We start from the raw sequence: 8,348 nt of genomic DNA, 5'->3' as shown, positions 1-8,348 counted from the left end.
CCGAGGCCGGCCCGCCCGCCGCCGATCCGGGCCAGAGGCCGCGCGCCTCGCTCGCGCCTTCTTCCCCGTAGCCGCGCCGCCTCCCCGCCGCCTGTGCGCCGCCGCCTGCCTTCGTCCCTCCCACTTCTCCCTGCCGACGAACCCACCTTGCCGGCGACCTCGACTCTGTCGTGAACAGTGCCTCGCCGACCGCCTCGGATTCCGTGCCTAACCCTAGATCTGAGGAGGTTGTTTTTCTTCTAAGTCCTGTAATTCTCAGTCCATATGCACATGTTCGTAGCCCTGTAACTTTGCATCTGTAGCTCCGATTCATGCATATAGCATATCAAAATGTTCATCTCAGAGAGTACATCATTTCATTCCATTGCATCATTTTCATTTGAGCTCATCTTGATGCCCGAAATACTGTTTGAAGAGGGCTATTTGAGTTAATTGTCAGATCTGCTCCTCCATTTAGGTTTTTGCCATTTTTTCCATGATTAATGTGTGCATGATATGCCCTGATGCTCTACATGTGTTTTGTTAAGGGTTTTGTCATCTTTCCAGAGGTGCAACCCATGTATTTTTTTATGTGTGTGGTGACTTGTGCAAGCTTGCAAAGTGGTGCACTTGCTAATTCTGTTTTCAGGGACTTAGTAATTTCACTAAGTCCTGGATCTGTTTATCTCATGTTGCCATATGTTCATGTTGTTTCCTAGTGATCCGTGCCTCTTTTGAGGATGATCAGTAAGGGAGTTTTATTAATATTGTAGTGATCTATCCATCCATGTCTTTGTTTGCAATTATGGAGCACCCTAGCTTGAGTCAATCAAGCTCTACTTTTGCTACTTTGCGAATCTGGGCAGATTGTCAACTTGTTTGCAATTTTGCCGGTGATGTTGTAGTTGACCCATGCATGCTATGCTATTGTTCTTGCCATTTCTAGATTGCATTTTGTGCCTTCTTGATGGCTGTATGCTTGTCTTGATTAAAGCTTTTCCAGCAATGCCCGGATTTTGCGTTCCTTACGCGGTTGGGTTATAATGGGAACCCCTTGATATTTTGCCTTGATTAAAGCTTTTCCAGCAATGCCCAACATTGGTCTTACCATTTGCCACCTAGCCTCTTTTTCCATTGGGTTACCGGAGCCCGAGGGTCATCTTATTTTAAACCCCCCCGGGCCAGTGCTCCTCTGAGTGTTGGTCCAAATAGAGCCACTTGCAGCGCCACCTCGGGGAAACTTGAGGGTTGGTTTTAGTTATACGTAGTGTTCATCTGAGTGTGCCCTGAGAAAGAGGTATGTGCAGCTCCTATCGGGATTTGTCGGCACATTCGGGCGGTGTTGCTGGATTTGTTTTAACCTATTGAAGTGTCTTGAGTAACCGAGATACCGAGTCTGATCGGAACGTCTTGGGAGGAGGTCTATTCCTTCGTTGACCGTGAGAGCTTGTCATGGGCTAAGTTGGGACTCCCCTGCAGGGATTGAACTTTCGAAAGCCATGCCCGCGGTTATGGGCAGATGGGAATTTGTTAATGTCCGGTTGTAGATAACTTGAACCTTAATTAAATTAAAATGAATCAACTGAGTGTGTTACCGTGATGGCCTCTTCTCGGCGGAGTCCGAGAAGTGGACACGGTGTTGGAGTAATGTTTGCGCAGGTTGTTCTCTAGTTTCTCGCTTGCGCTTTTCCTCCTCTTCTCGCTCTCTTTTGCGAATAAGTTAGCCACCATACTTGCTAGTCGCTTGCTGCAGCTCCACTAATATTTTACCTTGCCTTACCTATAAGCTTAAATAGTCTTGATCGCGAGGGTGCGAGATTGCTGAGTCCATGTGGCTCACCGATTACTATTACACCAGATGCAGGGCCTGATGATTCCGCTCCAGGAGACGCGTATGAGCTCAAGTGGGAGTTCGACGAAGACTCTCAACGTTACTATGTTTCCTTTCCCGATGATCAGTAGTGGTGCCCAGTTGGGGGTGAACGGGACCGTTGTCGCATGTTAGGTTCTCTTTTATTTTGGCGCCATAGTCGGGCCATGAGTGTTTGGATGATGTAATGTTATTTATGTACTTGATTGACGTGGCGAGTGTAAGCCAACTATGTTATCTTCCCTTTTATTATCATATTACATGGGATGTTGTGAAGATTGCCTAACTTGCGACATATGCCTTCAATGCGATTATGTCTCTAAGTCGTGCCTCGACACGTGGGAGCTATAGTCGCATCGAGGGTGTTACAAGTTGGTAATCAGAGCCTTCCCCGACTTTAGAAGCCCCATTGCTTGATCGTTTTTAGCGGCCGAGTTGTGTCTAGAAAAATGTTTTGAGTCTTTTAGGAATTATATATCGGCGAGTTTAGGAATTCTTTTTACTTCCCAGTCTCCTCATCGCTCTGGTAAGGCATCCTGACGTAGAGTTTTGACTCTTCTCTTCTCAAATTTCAGTAAAAAAAATTTAGGATCACGCGGGTATCTTGGAATCGTTCCGATGGTTTTATGATGAGAACATTGTCTTGGTGCCTCCTGTCAAGGGTTTAGTGGAAGTGTCCCGGGGAGTTGAGCTCTGAGGTGTTGTCATCATAATTTTATCGTTGCAATTCTGGAATACCTGAGTTTAGTACGCCGACATAGAAAATCTCTTTTATGCAGTTCGTTGGTGAGATAACCTCGACGCCACCCAGTACTGGGGCGGGAGTTCGGGAGTATCGCCATAACTTGTATAACGGATGCTTTTCGAAGGTTGAGGTAGATGGTTTCCGAAGGTTTCTTGGTTATGTGTTGAAGGATGGATACAACTGGATGTAGGATTTGCTAGTTTGGGTGAGATGTTATGCTTCCCCTGTATCCCCAACACCTGATTGCATAACCGGAAAGGTTCGGGAGTTTCATAGGTGGGAATTCTTGTAGCTCTAGTTCTTCTTCCACAGATATTTGGTTTGAGATTGGGATTTCTTACCGATTATTCATTCTTGATCCGTACCTTGTTGATTTATTTCTCTACCTTAATTCTACGTGGCTTCTCAATTTATGGATAGGTGACCATTTCAAGAGGAATGCATTCGTTCATTTTGTTCGGATGTGAAGACTATATGTTGCAATTTTCATTCCGTTGGATTCAGCTTCAATATTGTCTATAAATGTGCTAATGGTGGTCAACCTCTTCAGGATGGCTCCTCCAACGCGCACGACTCCGAATCCTGATCCGCCACCACCTCCACCTCCTCTAGAGGCATGGCAAGCTGTGATGGCCGCAACCAATGCAAACACACTGTTGATCATGCAAATTCTCCAAGAGCGCAATCAAGGCAGTCAAGGGAATCAAGGCAACAATCAGAATCACTTTGCTACACTCAACCAGTTCCTTGCTAATGGGCCAAAGACTTTCAGCAATTGTGTTGAGGCAACCGATGCTGACGATTGGCTTGTGGATCTGTGTAAGCATTTCGAGTGCAGTAACGTCAGGCCTGAGGACTTTGTTAAGTTCGCTTCCTTCCAACTCAAAGATCAAGCTGCAGAATGGTTCCAGCAGTACAAGGACTCCAGAGGTGGACGTGTTATCACTTGGGATGATTTCCGTCGAGATTTCCGAGCTCATCATATTCCTCAGAGCGTGGTTGAAAGCAAGTGTGAGGAATTCCGCAATCTGAAGCAAGGCTCTTTGTCTGTCTATGACTACAACAAGTTGTTCCAGAAGCTCGCCCGCTTTGCCAAGCAGGACGTCCCTGATGAGAAGAGCACGATATACCAGTTCAGGGGTGGTCTCAGAGAAGAAATTCAGCTAGCTATTGTTCCCTTTGAGCCCTTGAGATACGATGAGTTCTACAACATGGCACTGAAGCAAGAGGCTACTCAGTTGAGGTGTGATGCTTCCAAGAAGCGAGTCAGAGATGTTACTCCTTCTTCCTCTACTCAAGTGGCCAAGCAGCAGAAGTATTGGCTTCCTCCTCCTCCGTTCCGTCAGCCGTATCAGCAGAAGAGTAAAGATGGCAGTGGTTCTTCCCACCCACCCAACCTTGGCTTTCAGAACAAGACTTCGTCTCAAGCTCCAAGATCGAGTGCTCCGTATCACCGTCCGCTTTCAGAGGTCACGTGCAACAAGTGCCAACAGAAGGGTCACTATGCCAACAAGTGTTTCAACCAGAGGCGTCTTCCTCCTCCTCCTGTCAGATCGGCAAGTACAGATGTGGTCAAGCATAACCCCAAGCACGCCAAGGTCAATTTGCTGAATGCAGCTCAGGCAGAGGACTCACCAGATGTGATTATGGGTAACCTTCTTGTTAACGATGTTCCTGCAAAAGTTCTTTTTGACACTGGTGCATTGCTTTCTTTTATTTCAACTCCATTTGTGGCCAAGCATAATTTTGTGACCGAAAGGATTCCTGTTTCCGTTGAAGATTGTGTCTCCGGGCAAGCAAATGACTTCTAACAATTGCGTCCCGGATGTCTCTATCACGTTGGGCGATTACAAGTTTCTCTCTTCTCCGGTGGTTCTTGGCAACTCGGATATTGATCTTATTCTCGGGATGGATTGGCTTACTAAGCACAAGGCACATCTTGATTGTGCAGCCAGGCAGATTCAATTGACTCATTCGTCTGAGGATGTACTTGTCTTTGCCGCTCGTGATGATATTACCCGTCTGTTTTCTCTCAATGAGAAGGGTGGATTGGACGCTATTTCACAAATTCCAGTCGTTTGCGAATATCAAGACGTCTTTCCAGAAGAGCTTCCAGGAATGCCTCCGCACCGGCCAGTTGAATTCGTTATTGATCTTGAGCCTGGCACGGAACCTATGTTCAAGCGTCCTTACAAGCTCGGACCTGAAGAGTTGAAGGAGCTGAAGAAGCAACTCGATATTCAAGAGAAAATGGGTCTCATCCGGCCTAGTTCTTCTCCGTGGGGTTGTGGTGTTCTTTTTGTGAAGAAGAAGGATGGAACGGACCGACTTTGTCTTGATTACCGTCCAGTGAACAAGAAGACCATCAAGAACAAATACCCACTTCCCAACATCAATGAGCTGTTCGAACAACTCAAAGGTGCCCAAGTATTCTCCAAGCTTGATCTCCATATGGGTTATCATCATATTCGAATTCGTGAGCAAGATATTCCCAAGACGGCTTTCATGACAAGCTTTGGTTCATATGAATACACTGTCATGTCTTTTGGCCTCGTCAACGCTCCTCCGACGTTCTCTCGCATGATGAACTTCATCTTCAACGCCTACACCAATGACTTCGTTTTGGTCTATCTCGACGACATTCTGGTTTTCTCGAAGAACAAGGAAGATCATGCCAAGCACTTGCGTTTGGTTCTTGATAAGCTCAGAGAACATCAGTTCTTCGCCAAGTTCTCCAAGTGTAAATTTTGGCTTGATGAGGTTCTTTATCTTGGTCATATCATCTCTGCCAAGGGCATTGCCATGAATCCTGAGAAGGTGTCTGCAATTGTGAATTGGGAACCTCCTCAGAATGTGAAGCAACTCCGTAGCTTTCTCGGTCTCGCAAGCTATTGCCGAAGATTCGTTGAAAATTTTTCTAAGATCGCGAAGCCTCTCTCTAATCTTCTCCAGAAGCATTTCAAGTACGTTTGGTCTCTGGAGTGTGATATTGCTTTCAACACTTTGAAAGAGAAATTGATCACTGCTCCAGTTCTGACTCCGCCTGATGAATCCAAGCCGTACGAGGTCTTTTGTGATGCTTCTCTCCAAGGTCTTGGCGCAGTTTTGATGTAAGAGAAGAAAGTTGTTGCTTATACATCTCGCCAGTTGAAGCCTAATGAGAAGAACTACCCCACTCATGATCTCGAGTTGGCGGCAGTTGTGCATGCTCTTTTGACTTGGAGACATCTTCTATTGGGAAGAAAAGTGGACATTTTCACTGATCACAAGAGTCTCAAGTACATCTTCACTCAGCCTAATCTCAACCTCAGGCAAACTCGATGGGTCGAAATGATTCAAGAGTATAATCCGAGTATCGAGTATACTCCAGGCAAGGCCAATGTGATTGCTGACGCATTGAGCAGGAAAGCTTACTGCAACAGTCTGATTCTCAAGCCTTATCAACCCGAGCTTTGTGAAGCTTTCCGCAAACTTAATCTGCAAGTTGTTCCTCAAGGTTTCCTCGCCAACCTTCTAGTCTCTCCTACCTTGGAAGACCAGATTCGCCAAGCCCAGCTTCTTGATGCTATGGTGAAAAAGGTGAAGATTGGGATTGCCAAGAGTCAGTCAAAGTACAAGTGCTACCGCCTTGATGACAAGGACACTCTTTTCTTCAAGGATCGTATTGTGGTACCCAAAGGTGACCTTCGTAAAGTGATCATGAACGAGGCTCAGAATTCTCTCATCTCCATCCACCCTGGGAGCACGAAGATGTATCAAGACCTCAAGCAAGCTTATTGGTGGACTCGAATGAAGCGCGAGATTGCTCAATTCGTGAATGAATGTGATGTCTGCAGAAGAGTGAAGGCAGAACACCAAAGGCCAGCAGGTCTCCTCCAACCTCTTTCCATTCCAGAATGGAAGTTTGACCACATTGAAATGGACTTCGTGACTGGGTTTCCAAAGTCCAAGCGTGGCAATGATGCTATATTCGTTGTCATCGACAAACTCACCAAAGTGGCTCACTTTCTGCCTATCAAAGAGTCGATCACTGTAGCTCAATTGGCGGAACTCTATACCTCTCGTATTGTCTCTTTGAACGGTATTCCTCAAGTGATCTGTTCAGACCGTGGAAGCATCTTTACCTCAAAGTTTTGGGATTCTTTTCAGAAGGCCATGGGCACGAACATCCGCTTCAGCACAGCTTTCCATCCTCAAACTAGCGGTCAAGTTGAGCGTGTCAACCAGATTCTTGGAGATATGCTCAGGGCTTGTGTGATCTCCTTCGGCATGAAGTGGGAGGATTGTCTTCCTTATGCTAAATTCTCCTACAACAACAGTTTTCAAGCAAGTTCGGGCAAGGCCCCATTTGAAATTCTGTATGGCAGGAAGTGCCGTACCCCTCTCAACTGGTCTGAAACCGGTGAACGTCAGCTTTTGGGTAATGACTTAACCACAGAGGCAGAAGAAATGTGCAAAGTCATTCGAGATAACCTCAAAGCAGCCCAATCCCGCCAGAAGAGATACTATGGTAGTAAGCACCGTGATTTGGCTTTCGAGATCGGAGATCATGTTTACCTCCGCGTCTCTCCTATGAAAGGTACTCGTCGCTTCGGTATCAAAGGGAAGCTTGCCCTTAGATACGTGGGACCTTTCAAGATTATCAGCAAGAGAGGTGACCCCGCCTATCAACTCGAGCTTCCTTCAAACTTTGCAAATGTTCATGACGTGTTCCATGTCTCTCAGCTTCGAAAGTGCTTCAAGACTCCTGACCGCACCGTCAACTTCGAGGACATTGAGCTCCAAGAAGATCTCTCTTATCGTGAGCACCCAGTTGCTATCCTTGAAGAGACTGAACGCAAGACTCGCAACAAGTCAATCAAATTTCTCAAAGTCAAGTGGTCACACCATTCCGACCATGAAGCTACCTGGGAACGCGAGGATCACCTCCGTTCTAAGTACCCGGCGTTCTTTCAGTCCTAGATCTCAGGACGAGATCCTTTCGTAGTGGTGGAGTGTTGTAACACCCCGGGTGTAACTTTCCCAATTTGTACTCCAACTCTTGCCATTTCCGGCGTTAAGTTATATTTATTTCCTCGGGTTCGGGTTTTGTCTCCGTGTGTGTTGTTGTTGTCATGCATCTCATATCATGTCATCATGTGCATTGCATTTGCATACGTGTTCGTCTCATGCATTCGAGCATTTTCCCCGTTGGCCGTTTTGCATTCCGGCGCTTCGTTCTCCTTCGGTGGTCATTTCTAGCTTTCTTACGTGTGTGGGGATTAAACATTTCCGGATTGGACCGAGACTTGCCAAGCGGCCTTGGTTTACTACCGGTAGACCTCCTGTCAAGTTTCGTATCATTTGGACTTCGTTTGATACTCCAATGGTTAACCGAGGGACCGAAAAGGCCTCGTGTGTGTTGCAGCCCAACACCCCTCCAATTTGGCCCAAAACCCACCTAACTCTGCTCCATCATCTAGAGCGTTTGATCACGATCGCGTGGCCGAAAACCGCACCTCATTTGGACTCTCCTAGCTCCCTCTATGCCTATTTAAAGACCCCTTCGAATCCGGATCTTCCTCTCCCCCCGAAACCCTAAAAAACCTCGCGCGCAGCCGGACATGTCCGTCCCGGCCGGACGCCCCGCTGCCGCCGCCCCGGACCAATAGGCAAGCGCCACATGGGCGCCCTGGACCACATCACCGCCACTCCCACCGAGGCCCACTCGGGCCCGAGGCCGGCCCGCCCGCCGCCGATCCGGGCCAGAGGCCG

This window comes from Triticum dicoccoides, chromosome 4A (genome assembly GCF_002162155.2).
Source record: "Triticum dicoccoides isolate Atlit2015 ecotype Zavitan chromosome 4A, WEW_v2.0, whole genome shotgun sequence".
NCBI classification, from domain to species: Eukaryota; Viridiplantae; Streptophyta; class Magnoliopsida; order Poales; family Poaceae; genus Triticum; species Triticum dicoccoides.
The sequence above is the reverse complement of the archived record's forward strand: the minus strand, read 5'-3'. Positions refer to the sequence as shown.